The sequence below is a fragment of the Gossypium hirsutum genome, chromosome A08 (genome assembly GCF_007990345.1).
Source record: "Gossypium hirsutum isolate 1008001.06 chromosome A08, Gossypium_hirsutum_v2.1, whole genome shotgun sequence".
Taxonomy (NCBI): domain Eukaryota; kingdom Viridiplantae; phylum Streptophyta; class Magnoliopsida; order Malvales; family Malvaceae; genus Gossypium; species Gossypium hirsutum.
The window spans coordinates 48,250,062-48,265,673 of NC_053431.1; positions in this window are offsets into that span (position 1 = coordinate 48,250,062).

Genomic DNA, 15,612 nt, shown 5'->3' on the forward strand with positions numbered 1-15,612 from the left:
CCTTAAATGGACTGGGTTGTGTACTTATGCAAGATGACAAAGTGATAGCCTATGCTTCATGACAATTGAAGCCACCTGAGAAGAACTATCTAACACACGACCTAGAGCTTGCCACCATCGTTTTTGCTTTGAAAATTTGGAGGCATTATTTATATGGTGAGACGTGCTGCATATTCACAGACCACAAGAGTTTGAAGTATTTGATGTCTCAAAAAGAATCAAAAAGAATTTAAGGAATAAATTGTACTTATTGGCTAGACCAAAAATTCTGAATATTTTATGGGAAGAATATTTGTGAGCCTAGTTTAAGGGAAAATTAACGGTTCTTAATTCGGAGTCCCATAGCTCTGGATATGAATAATTTAGTGAATGTGACTTAGGAAAACAACTTGACTGGACTTTGAATAAATAAAAAGAAAATAAAAATAGCACGTTATCATATTGCTTATTATTTTTCATTCGAGCTTACTAAGCGTAAGACTTACTCCCTCATTTCCATTTCCTTAGTGTTTTCAAGTCGGCTCGAGGTTGGAGATCGTCGGAGGCACCATCAGACTATCGAGACATCATCTTTGGAATATTAATATACATATGCTAGTGATTCCAAGTGAGTGGCATGTATAGGGACTTAGTTTTATGATAGATGTTGTTATGAGTAGCCAAATGTATTGGCTTATAATGATTCATTTTATATAGCCATGAGATGTGGCTTATAATGATTATGGCTTGTAAGCCTATTTATCCATGTTAAGTCCTAATGTTTTTGATGTGGATATGCTTGTTGAAAATGCATGTTGGTGTATAACATGTGTGTATGATGAATGCTTCATGACCAATTGAACCAGTCATTGCTATGAGAAAATGCATGATATAGAAAAAAAAGATGGTGATGTTGATTGAACTTGAATGCTCAAGGTCTAATGACAGAAATGACAAGTGAATAATTCTAGACTATTAGTAAAGGTGGTGCAATAGTAAGATTAATGGTAATGGATGTTTGCGTCTAGACTTAATATTTCACGAGTACACGAAATACGTGAATAATGACATGTTAATGTTAAGAATATATCTTAATGAAGAAGGTTAAATCACTAAAATGATGCCATGATATGTGTCCTTAATATATGTAATGAATTGTGGAAATTAAGGGTAACATAAAGGCTTGGAAAATAGCCTAAGTGTTAGTCAGACTAGTAGAGACACAGCCATGTGTCTCAATCGTGTAGAGGGCACAGCCTAGCACACGGGCGTGTGGCTTGACCGTGTAGTTCATTTTGCGTGATGACGTCATACTCAGAGAGTTACACGGCCTGAGGAAATGGGCGTGTTAAAGACACACGAGCATGTCCCTGTGTCCATACAGGCGTGTAGCTCCACTTCATGGAAAAATTTCATAAAATTTCCCTAACTTTCCAAAGTTCTCAGTTCAGTCCCTAATTACTAAAATAGCACGTTTAAGGCATCGTAGGCCCAAATAAGGGACTTTAAGATAAAAATTAAAAATTTTTAAATTTGAACAAAATTTTACAGATCAGATTGCTTGATTTTTTGCATTTAAGTCCGATAATGCCTTGTATCCTATCTCGATGTTGGACACAGGCTAAGGGTGTTATAGTATGGTTGGCCGTGTGACCCAAGTCAGAGAACTACATAGGATCCGACATGAGTTGGGACACGACCATGTGATCCCATTTCGAATGTCCACACGGCTTGTAACACGGACGTGTCTTTGACTGTGTGAGACACATGGCTAGGGCATACGGGCGTGTGTGCCCCGTATTTTGTAAAATTTTTTAAATGTTCCAAAATTTTTTGGATATCGATTTAGTTTCGAACCACTTCTAAAGCATGTTTTGGGCCTCGTAGGCTCGTATTACGGACTTGAATGATCGTGAATGACTTGTATTTGAAATTGATAATGGTGTGAGAAATGTATGTTTGTTTATGAAATAAGTCAGGTAATGCTCTGTAAACCTAATCCTGCAACAGATACGGGTTAAGGGTGTTATATTTATTGGTATTAGAGCTACGGTTTAGTTGATTCTAGGACTGACATAACGTATGTGAGAGTTTAGCTATACATGCCATATATAACCTGTGATAGTGTGATATCTCCTGATAGTTTAAACTGTGTTTTCAAATAGTAATGGATCCCAATTGGGCAGTGGCTGATGATGTTGAGAGTAATGCGCCAACCTCCATTCATGGAGTAGCACAATCTGAGTCGACACCCGTATCGGGTAGTCAATAAGGAGAGGCCAAGGAAGCCTTCTTCCAAATGATGAACGAGTGGTTCACTAAGTTTGCCTGAACTAATACGGCTACTTAGTAACCTCCACCCCTACCTATTCCCTAGCCGGTCCCCGTAGCTCCTCAAGGCTTGGAACTTTTATGATTGAGTAAGCTGCCAGTTGATAAAATTCGAAAGTATGGGGCTAAAGAGTTTAGAGCTACAGTCGATGATGATCCTGGAAGAGCCGAGTTTTGGCTTGAGAATAAGATTTGGGTATTTGATGAACTTCCTTGCATGCGAGCTAAATGTGTTAAATGTGTTGTATCACTTCAGGGAGACACTATATATTAGTGGTGAAATACCTTAATATTCGTAGTACTGAGAGAAAGAGTCACATGGGAATTCTTTCAAACCAAGTTTAGAAAGAAATATATAAGCTAGCAATTTATTGATTAGAAGCGTAAGGAATTTCTGGAACTGAAACAGAGCAAAATGTCTATGATTGAGTACGAGAGAGAGTTTGTGAGACTCAATGAATATGCTCGAGAATGTGTTTCCATAGAAGCAATTATGTGTAAACGATTGGAAGATGGGTTGAATAAAGACATTAGACTTCTAGTCGGGAATCTGGAGTTAAAAGAATTTGTTGTGTTAGTCGACAGAGCATGCAAAGCTGAGGAACTGAGAAAAAAAAAGAGAAAACCCGATTTTGAGGCTAGAACTTCGAGAAAAAGGCCAATGAGTAAACCTGATCACTCCTCGTCAAAGAAATCACGAGATTCATATAATCATTCTAATGCTTCAGTGGGGTATTCTAATAGAGATCATGGGAAACAATACACGAGTCCTAAAACCCAAGCCACTTCATTATCGAGCGTTGGTAGTGTTAGAATCAACAAACCCGAGTGTCAATAGTGTGGTAGGCGACATTTTGGAGACTTTTGGATGAATAATAAAGGTTGTTTCAAATGTGGCTCGCAAGATCATTTCATTTGAGCTTATCCTAAGTTACCCGAGAAAGATAGATATTAGAATGCAAGACCGAGTAACACAGCTGCTAGAGGGAGACCACCTAGAAATATGGGAAATGTGAGTAGAGGCAAAAGAGTGACAAAGGACTCTGTTGTGAGATTCGAGGCTAGAGCACCAGCCAGAGCTTATGCTATTCGCGCTAGCGAAGATGCATCGTCACCAGATCTTATCACCGATCCATTTTCTTTCTATGACACTAATGTGATTGACTTGATTGATCCTGGATCTACTCATTCATATATCTGTATGAATCTAGTGTCTAGTAAGAGTTTGCCCATTGAGTCTACTAAATTTGTGATTAAAGTATCGAATGCCTTAGGCAAGTATGTCCTAGTTGATAAGGTTTGCTAGAATTTTCCTTTGATGTCCTAAAACCCAAGCCACTTTATTATCGAGCGTTGGTACTATTAGAATGAACAAACCTGAGTGTCAAAAGTGTGGTAGATGACATTTTGGCGACTGTTGGATGAATAATAAAGGTTGTTTCCAATGTGGCTCGCAAGATCATTTCATTTGAGATTATCCTAAGTTACCCGAGAAAGATAGATATTAGAATGCAAGACCGAGTAACACAGCTACTAGAGGGAGACCACCTAGAAATATGGGAAATGTGACTAGAGGAAAAGGAGTGACAAAGGACTCTGTTGTGAGATTCGAGGCTAGAGCACCAACCAGAGCTTACGCTATTTGCGCTAGCGAAGATGTATCGTCACCGGATCTTATCACTGATCCATTTTCTTTCTATGACACTAATGTAATTGCCTTGATTGATCCTGGATCTACTCATTCATATATCTGTATGAATCTAGTGTCTAGTAAGAGTTTGCCCATTGAGTCTACTAAATTTGTGATTAAAGTATCGAATCCCTTAGGCAAGTATGTCCTAATTGATAAGGTTTGCTAGAATTGTCCTTTCATGACTCGTGGTAACTATTTTCTAGAAAATTGGATGCTTTTACCATTTGATGAATTTGATGTGATTCTGGGTATCGATTGGTTAATTCTACATGATGTTGTTGTGAATTGTAGACGAAAGACCATTGAATTGAAATGTTAGAATAATGAAATTATTTGAATTGGATCTAATGAGTGGAGTGAGTTGCCTATTGTAATATGGTCGATATTAGCTCAAAAATATGTGATGCTTATCTTCCGTATGTACTCCATACAAAAGTGTCTAAATCAAAGATTGAATTAGTACCAGTGGTTTGTGAGTATCTGGATGTGTTTCTAGAAGAACTGCCTGGGTTGCCACCGATCAAAGAAGTTGAGTTTACTATTGAATTAGTACTGAGAACATCACCGTTGTCGATAGCACTATACAGAAGGGCTCCAACAGAATTGAAAGAGTTGAAATCCCAGTTGCAAGAGTTAACAGATAGAGGTTTTGCACAACCTAGTTTTTCGCCCTAGGGTGCACCAGTGTTATTTGTAAAGAAGAAAGATGGATCGATGAGATTGTGTATCAACTTTCTTCAGCTCAACAAGGTTACAATTAAGAATAAGTATCTGTTACTAAGAATTGATGATTTGTTCGATCAGTTGAAAGGAGCAACAGTATTTTCGAAGATTGATTTGAGATCTGCCTATTATTAATTGCAAGTTAAAGATTCGGATGTGCCAAAGATTGTGTTCAGAACAAGGTACAGGCATTACGAATTTCTTGTTATGCCATTCGAATTAACTAACGCTCCTGCAGTTTTTATGGATTTGATGAATCGAATCTTTAGACCGTATCTAGACAGATTTGTTGTTGTATTCATTGATGACATTCTGATCTATTCTCGAGATGAGTCTGAGCATGCTTAACATTTGAGGATTGTGTTACAAACTTTGAGATATAAGTAGTTGTTTGTTAAGTTTAGTAAATGTGAGTTTTGGCTCTGAGAAGTTGGATTTTTGGGGCATATTGTTTCAGCGGAAGGTATACAAGTTAATCCGAGTAAGATTTTAGCAGTTGTTGACTGGAATCCACTAAGAAACGTATTCGAAGTTATAATTTTTCTAGGATTAGCTGGTTATTATCGGTGTTTTGTAAAAGGATTCTCGAAGATTACTATACTGATGACTCGATTGCTACAGAAAGATGTGAAGTTCGAATGGTCTAAGAAATGTCAGCAGAATTTTGAATAGTTGAAAGCATTGTTAATTGAAGCACCAGTATTATTTCAGCTTAAGTCAGGTAAAGAGTTTGTGATTTTCAGTGACGCGTCATTAAATGGTTTGGGATGTGTTTTGATGCAAGAAGGAAAAGTGATAGCCTATGCTTTCAGATAGTTAAAGCTGCGTGACTTAGAGTTGGCTACTATTGTATTTGCATTAAAACTTTGGCGACATCATTTATTTGGTGAAAAGTGTCATATCTTTACCGACCACAAGAGTTTGAAGTATATAATGACTCAGAAATATTTGAATTTGCGACAACAAAAATTGCTTGAGTTGTTGAAAGATTATGAGTTAGTGATTGATTATTATCTGGGAAAAGCGAATGTAGTTGTGGATGATATGAGTAGAAAATCTTTGTTTGCTTTACTAGCGATGAATACACAGTTAACTTTGTTTGATAGTGGTTCAATTTTAGTTGAGTTAAAAGCTAAAACCATTATTTCTTCAGCAAATTTCTGAAGCTCAGAAATGTGACGATAAATTGCAAGCTAAAATAGTGCAATGCGAGTCGACTACTGATTCAGAGCATTAGATTGGATCCTATGATTGTTTAATGTTCCGATGTAGAATGTGTGCACCAAGAAACTCTAAGCTTATTCAAAAGTTTCTACACAAAGCACACAATGGTTGTTTATCTGTTCATCTGAGGAGTACTAAAATGTACAATGATTTGAAACAGTTGTACTGGTGGCTGTGCATGAAACGAGATATTTTAGAGCTTGTGTCGAGATGCTTGATTTGTCAACATGTCAAAGCCGAACATCAAATACCTTCAGGATTACTATAGCTAATGATGATACCAGAGTGGAAATGGGATAGAGTTACGATGGATTTCATATCAGGATTACCCTTGTCTCCAAAAAAGAAAGATCCTATTTGGGCCGTTGTTGATTGACTGATGAAGCCTGCTCACTTCATTTCGGTACGTACAGACTTTTAGCTTGATAGATTAGCTGAGTTGTAGATCTCTGTGACCGTTAGATTGCACAGGGTGCCAGTTTCTATTATTTTGGATAGAGATCCGAGGTTTATGTCGCAATTTTGGAAGAAATTGCAAGAAGCTTTGGGTACGCAGTTACAATTTAGTACTGCATTCCATCGCCAAACCGACGGTCAGTCTGAGAGAGTAATTCAGATTCTCGAAGATATGCTTTGTTGTTGTGTTTTAGAGTTTGAAGGAAACTGGGAGAAGTATTTATCATTGGTTAAATTCGTGTATAACAATAGTTTTTCAATCAAGTATAAAGATGGCATCGTGTGAAGCATTGTATGGTTGTAAATGTCGAACTCCTTTGAACTGGATCGAGCTTAGTGAGAAAAAAATTCAAGGGGTTGATTTGGTTAGAAAGATCAAAGATAAAGTGAAAGTAATTCACGACAGTTTGAAAGCAGCTTCAAATCGACAGAAATCGTATGCAGATTTGAAACGTAAAGACATTGAATTTCAAGTCGGCGACAGAGTAGTTTTAAAAGTATCTCCGTGGAAGAAGATTCTTCGTTTTGGTCACAAAGGAAAATTAAGTCTACATTTTATTAGGTTGTATGAAGTTATCGAAAGAATAGGGCCAGTGGAATATCGACTAGCTTTACCTTTAGAATTAGAAAATATTCACAACGTATTTTATGTTTCAATGTTATGCCAATATAGATCCGATCTGTCACACGTAATTTCTCCGTCAGAGATTGAAATTCAACCTGATATGACGTATAGCAAAGAAATGATCAAAATTCTTGCTTGAGAGATTAAAGAGTTGAGAAATAAAAGCATAGCTTTAGTGAAGGTTCTATGGCAACTTCATGGTATCAAAGAAGCTACGTGGGAGCCCGAGGAAGCTATAAGAAAATTATAACAGCCTGATTTTGGGCCTAGTCAGAACAGTAGTTTTAGAACCACTATTCTGAGGCTGGAGAAATTATTTTTAATGTTATTTTATGTGTTAAAGCATGATTATACGAGTGCATGAAAATTTTGGTGAAAATAGTTTTAGCGATTGCTAGCTTAATTGAGAAAAAAGACTAAATCGCATAAAGGGAAAAAGTTTTGTTTTGCAAGCTATGTATGTTAAATAGCTAGGGAACCAAATTTTGGGGTGTTTAAAGTGCAAATAGACCCTAAAAAGAGTGCTTGATCGGCCATAGAGAGAAATAAAGTAGAAAACTCAAAATTTGGTGTGGCTGGTGACTTAATCTTAACTAGAAATAGAATAAAATAAAACAAAAAGGTATCATCTTTCTATCTTTCTTCTTCCCCACCAAAAATTGCAACAAACAAAGGGGTTTTAAGAGCTTAAGCTTTCAACCACTTAGTTCTCTTGCAAGTAAGTGACTTTGATGACTTTCCTTAATGATTTTTACACTTTTGGGACCCTTGTAGCATGAACTAGCTAGTGGCGGGACAATTTTACAAAATGGTTGAAAGTCTAGGGTTTTTCCATGAGAGCATTTATGTTGTTTTCTAAATTTTTATGGAAGAAAATGAGTCTTGGTTGTGTAATAAACAACTTTTGTGAAAGAAGTTAGCATGAAAATACCTAAAAAAAGGGTTATTTTGTAAAATTGTAAAATAAGTTGTAAATGAGTGAAATAATTGAAATTGTGAGTTGTTGTAGTTATAAAAAAATTTAGCTAGGCTTGATAAGGACGAAATTCAATAAAAATCGATTTACGAGCCTAAGGGCAAAATCATAATTTTTGTAAAGTCTAAGGGCAAAACGGTCATTTTACCAAATTATGAATTATAGGATGTGTTAATTAATGTAATGATTAAACGAGTGAATTTAATCATGTTCGATCAAGGAAATCGAGATTTGGGCTTAAATTAGAAAGTATGAGTGTAACACCCCTAACCCATAACCTTCACCGGAATAGGTTAAGAGGTACAACCAGACTTGTAATTCAATTTAGAACAATTATTTATCTAGAAATATCATAATTCAATCAATAACATTCATTCACAACCATTATGATCTTAAAACAAACATATTAAACTTTAATCATACATTCGGGACTAAATCGTAACATATTACAAATTTGAAAAACTTAGAAAGTTTTCAACTTTTTAACTATCACAAGCCCGTGTGAATAGGCCATATGCTTCACACGGCATTAGACACACCCATGCGTATAGGCCATGGCAAAATAGGGCATACATACTGACTTGTCCACACGGTCACATGACACGTCTGTGTGCCAGGCTGTGTGAAAATTAGGGAGGATACTGACTTGTCCACACGGCCTTACACACGAGCGTGTGTCTAACCCATGCTCGAACCTGACTTGGCCACATCGCCTAGTACATGCCCGTGTGTGATTGACCGTGTAGCCTGCTTAGCTCATTTCAAAATGGACTTCGAGCAACATAGTTTAGACACACGCCCATGTCCCTACTCGTGTGGGCAAAAATAGGCTATTTGCAAAGCCATATTGCCACACTAATATCACAAGCATATGTAACCACCATTGACAATTATTTTACAACCATTTCATATGCAAAATATAACCAATTCATACCTATTCCACCTTTTTCAAATCATTCACAACAAAGCATATTAATATATCAACATTCAACACCATATATGCCAAATACCATTCATCAAATTTAACATATTTAAGATATATCATATAAGCTTTCATACTAAGCCAACCATTTCCAACTCAAGCCATATCACATAGCTTGATCAAATACCAAAATTCACATCACATTCATAAGTAACCATATGATTCAACCTAAAAACTAGCCTATACATGCCATATTTACATCATTTTCATAAGTTCCAAAAGTACCAAAAGTAACCTGGATAGTGTGATAGTAATCTTCGACTTTAACCGAATTGAGCAAGCTTCAGATCTATAAAACACGAAAAAATAAATGGAGTAAGCATTAAGCTTAGTAAGCACGTATAATACAGAATTAAACTTACCAAATGACAATAAGCATTTGAACAAATTAAAATCCAACCCATTTGTTCATAATGCCTATTCACATCACCAATCACAAGTTAGTTATCTCATATTCAACTTTTCATTAGCTCATAAGAATGAAACCAACCACATATACATTCATATAACACCCAAAACAACTCTCAGTTCATGTAAGTCAAGTATCATTGTATTCATACTAATCGTAAATCTAATGTGCTCTTATAACATATAATCGATACAACATGTGATTCATTAAGATATATTATTCATGTAACATGTACTTTATGTTTCATATTAGTATAATGCCCGTTGAACATTTAGAAATATCGAGGATACTCAGGTGATACACAATAAGTGTATAAATAAAAAATCCATAAATTCATCATCATATACACTCTTTCGAGCCATTATCGGTATGCTCCTCCAGAGCCGATAAATGGTAAGCTCAATTGAGCTGAACGGTAAGCTCCGTAGAGCTGAAACGGTAAGCCCGTAAGGATTGAAACGGTAAGCTCGGAAGAGCTAAATGGTAAGCTCATAAGAGCTGAACAGTAAGCTTATACGAGCTGTGGTGAGTCTACAACAAATGCTAGAGCTCGACCAAATGGTAACCCTAGTGACATGTCACTTGTATCCTACGACTTTCTACGGTTCAAACGGGAGTCAAAAATAAATTTGAGCATATAACCAATAGGCATTTCAATTCTATTATTCATATTTATACATTCATACAAATTCAAGATAGAAATTTCAATTATAAATATAAGTTCGATTCTAATTATACGAAGTTACTTCAGGTTGCTCAGATATCAACTATCGGCTACTCGTTAATCTTTTCCTTCCCCCGATCTAGACTCGAACCCGGCTTATATTGGTCTATATATTATCAAATTTAACATTTTTAGTAACCATTTAATTCAATTCACAAATATTTGGTAAATTACATGTTTGCCCTTATACTTTTGACTACTTTGCAATTTAGTCCTTTATAGATAAAATGGAAAGTTTCACATTTTTAACCACAATCCACCTTAGCCAAATTCTATATGGTATTATACTAGCCTATATTTTCACTTTATTCACATTTCCAGCCACAACATTTCTATCTTTCACAATTTAATCCCTAATTCTCATTTTTGTCAAAAATCACTTTATAAAACTTGTATATCTATTAACAAGCATCAATAATCTAACAAGAAACTTCAAACTACCTAAGTATTCAACAATGGCATATCTCAAAATCTTTAATAGTTTTAAAAACGATGGTACGAGTCAACTAGATTAAGCTGCAACGAGCTAAAAAACGTAGAAATCATTAAAAACAGGAAAACAAACCGTACCTTAATTGAAGATTCAAGCTTGGACGAATAAAAACCTAAGTGTCCTGTTCTTTTATTTTCAATTTTCAGCAACGAAGATGATGGAAATGAGAATTTTGGTTTTTTTATTATTATTAACCATAATTAACATTTTACCAAAATAAACTTAATGAGCTTTAATAATTTCAAAAATACCAAACCAACAACTTCCACTATCTCATTTAGGTCTAATTGAAATTCAAGGACTCTCATATTAATAAACATAGCAATTTAATACCTTTAAACAATAGTACTCAACTTTTACGCGTTACGCGATTTAGTCCTTTTTACCGAATTAAGCATTTAAACGGTAAAATTTCTTAACGAAACTTTCACAAAATAATTCTATCATGCTATATACCTTAATAAAATAATAAAATAAATATTTTGACTATGAATTTTTGGTCCCAAAACCACTGTTCTGATTTGACCTAAAAATGGGCAGTTACAACGAGGTTATGGACAAAAATGGAGTAATTGGCTGAAATTTACGTTCGAGGTAAGTTCATATAATAATAATAGTGCAATATTATGTTTGAATTATAATTATTCAATATTATTGCATATATTGTATGATTTAATATATTTGTTGGAAAAGTTGATGAAATGGTGTATATGATGTGGAAATATGACATGGAAGAATATTACATGAAATGCAAGAAAATGTTGATCCATGACAAGTGATATATGCAATAAGTGATATATGTTATGTAAATTCATAAAAGCTTATTTGCTATTTGAATTATACCTTATTATGCTATGAAAGGGCAATTGATACTATGGATAGTGAGATCGACACTTCGAGTAAGTTCGACAGAGATAGAGTAGCAATTGATACTATGGATAGTGAGATCGACACTTTGAGTAAGTTTGACAGAGATAGAGTATTGAAAAATCCCGTTTGAACCTTAGGAATAGTCTAGGGTACATGTGACATGTCAGTAGGAATTAAGAAATCTGAACTTTTTGAGTTAGTCCAAGTTCGTGATATATATAAGGCATCTGAACTCGTTGAATTGGTCCGAGTTCATTATGGATGGGAGCATCCGAACTCGTTGAATTGGTCCGAGTTCATAATATATGCGATACATGTAATTGGGTCTTGCGAAATCGTCTTGTGTGTCCTGCTGGTGGATAGGTAATCCTTGAGTTGGTCGGATACCTGATAGCTTGTGTGAACAGCCAGTGTAGCTACACCTTGCCCGATAGCTTTTATGAGCAAACCCGTGAGTAGCTCCATTGTGAGCATTACATGTTATGAGGTAGCTTTAGCTACGTATGTAGATGTGGCAATTATGTCCAAGTTTTCCACGTATCAATAGTATTCCAATGGTTCAACGGGTAATACAATAGATGTGATGAAAGTTTCGAGGAGGGCATGTTAAAGTGGTATGGTTATATGATATATTACGATGAGTACAGGTATGTACACTAAACTTATGGTTATTGAGAGTTTAAAATGTTGAGATATCGGTGAGCTAAGATGTATGAATTATGATTATAATTTTTTTTGCAATATCATGTTAACTTATATTGTGCATTTGAACATGGAATTCATGAAATGGTGAGTTCATGATTAGTCGAAAGTGAACTTATGATAGTTATCATTAAATTGCACCAAAATAGTGTTGGACAGCAGCAGTTGTATGGCTTTGAAACTCCACCAAAAATTGTAGAAACTGAGTTAGAGGCTGAATAAAATATGAAATTAAAGCTTAATGAGTATAGTTTCACATAGAAAAACGATGTAAGCAAAAGAGTTTCATATTATGAAATATTTAAATTGTTCTGAGATAGACTTAGAATGATTTCGAAATCCCCTATTCTGATTTGAGAAAATCATTGGAAATTGTACAAAAATATTAATAGGTTATGATTTATATGACTAGAATCCTTAATGAATATATGTTCAAAATAAATAGAGGGAACATCATCTGAGTCTCATATTATGAGATAATTAATTTTTAGCAAAGAGAGGTCGGAATTGTTGGACTGCAAAAAAGAGCAAGTTTATAGAATAAACTGTACTAATTGGATAAACAAAAAATTCTAAAACTTTTATGTTATGAATATATGTGAGTCTAGATATAAATAATTTAGTAACTGTGATTCAAGAAAACAGCTTGACCTGAAAATCGGTAAAAAGGCAATTATGGTAGTATTACCTTGAGATCAAGTTGTAAGGATTAGTGGAAGCATATTGATAAATTGCTTATTATTTCCATATGGACTTACTAAGCATGAATCTTACTCCCTCCTTTCCATTTCTTTTAGCTTGTCAGGTTAGCTCGGGGTTGGAGATCGTCGGAGGCAGCATCACACTGTCAAGTCACCACCTTTGGAATAATGAAGCATATGTTAGAAACTTTCAAGTGAGTGACATCTATAGGGATCTAGTTTCATGGCATGTGTTAATATGCTTTGGCCAAATGTATTGGTTTATATTAACTTATATGTATATGGCCATGAGATGTGGCTCATATTGATTACGATTTGTAAATCTAGCTATTCATGTTATGTCTAGTGTTTATAATGTGATTATGTTTGTTTGAGAATCTTGGTTGGTAATATGACATGAGTGCTGGATGGATAAGTTGATAACAATAGTATAATGGTAAAAGTGAACATCAAAATGACAAGTCTTATGGATGTGAAATAAGGAATTTAGACTTGGTAATTCATGAGTAGATGCATTGTTTGTAAGAGGACATGTTAATGTTATGAATATATCTTAATAACGAGTGTTTAATCACTAAAATGATGCCATGATTTGTGGTTTTAATATGTATAAGGTTTTAAGGGTTTATGGGTAACATGAAAGCTTGGAAAATAGCCTAAGTATTGACTAAATAGGCTGAGACACGGTCGTGTGCCTCAACTATGTGAGGGACATGGTCTGGAGACACGTGGTTCGATCTGCATGCTGACGTCATAATCATAGAGTTACACAGCCGTGTCAAAGGCACATGGGCATGTCCTGATGTCCACATGGGTGTGTGACCCTGTTTCATGGAAATTTTTTTTAAGATTTCCCAAAACTTTCTAAGTTCTCGGTTTAGTCCCAAATTAATCCCGATGTATGTTTTGGGTTTTGTAGACCCAAATAAGGGACGACATGCCTGTGTTTGAAAAGTTTTGAATCAAAAGAAATTTTATGGCCCAGTTTTTGCATGTATGTGTGTGATTAAGTCCGGTAATGCCTTGTACCTTGTCCCGGCGTCGGACACAAGTAAGGGGAGTTACAAAATTAGTACCTTAACCTCTTTTCTGGTAAGATTTTCATGGACGAAAATTCCTAAGGGGGGAGAGTTGTAATAGCTAGTTTTTAGTCGAATTGAAATAGTGGCTTCAAGACCACAAATCCAAGGTTAAAATAATTATTTTATTATTATTTTAATGTTTACATCATGATAGCATGATTGTGTGAAAATTTCATTAAGAAATTTTATTATTTAAATGCCCAATTTGATAAAAAGGACTAAATCACGTAAAATGTAAAAGTCACGTTCTATTAGCTAAAGGTGTATAAGAGCTATAGAACTTTAATGTGGAGGTCCTTATGCAGTAATTATCCCATTAATTAGATAGTTGATGATATTGGCTTGGCATTATGGAAATTTTGATTAAGTTTTAAGGTTTATTAAGTAAATTAATTGATAAAGGTTAATTGTAATAAAACAAAAGGGTGTTATTTTTGTATCATCTTCTCCACCGAATTTTTAAGGAGAAAATAGGCCATTTTAGGGTTTTCATTCGACCAAGCTTCTATTTTTCATTTAGGTACTGTAACACCCCTCACTCATATCTGATGCCAGAAAAGGGTTACGGAGCATTATTCGACTTATTATACAATCAAACATACATTTCTCATACAATTATAAAATTCAATTACAAGTCATTCATAATCATTCATAATGTCCCTAATACAAGCCTACAAGGCCCAAAACATGCTTTAAAAGTGGTTCGAGACTAAACCAATAACTCAGGAAATTTTTCAAAAAACATAGAAAATTTTTCAAAATACAGGGGACACATGCACGTATGGCCCGGCCATGCGTCTCATATGGCCAATTACACACCCGTGTCATAGGCCATGTGGACATTCGAAATAGAATCACATGGCCATGTCCCAACCAGTGTCCAACCCTGTGTAACTCTCTGACTTGGGTCACATGGCCAACCACACTCCCGTGTGACCAGCCCGTGTACCTTTCGAAATGGCCTTACACGCCCATGTGTCAGGCCATGTGCTATGATGTGCCAAACATGTAGGGTATACTGACTTAAGCCACACGGCCAAGTCACACGTCCGTGTATTGTCCCGTGTAGACCATACTGACTTGACTTCTACTTAAACACCAGGGGACACATGGCCGTGTCACTTGACTATGCGTCACACACGACTGAGACACACGCCGGTTTCTTTGCCCGTGTGGAAAAAAATAGGCTATTTACCAAGCCATCTTTTTCACCCAAATTTACATACACATATACAATCCAAATGGCACATAATATTGTATAAATAGGAATTCAACCAACCTCAACCAAGCATAATTCATACCATGTCAATACCATCAAATACAATCCATACAAGTACCACAATTTGCTATTCAATTTTACACCAAATTCACATTCTCCATTCACTTAAGTTAACTTCATATATGTACTTTCATTTATACATCACTTTACCTAAATCACAAGCATACCAATTCTCAATTATCAACTATATGATACTCAAATTACCAATTTACAAACAACCATACACCACAAGTATTTCGTATATCAATTACCAAATGCATAACAAAGGCCATTTGCACATAAATATACATCACCAAATATACCAAAATAAGCCAACTCTCATGGCTATACACAAAACCAAACACTTAACATTTACAAACCAAT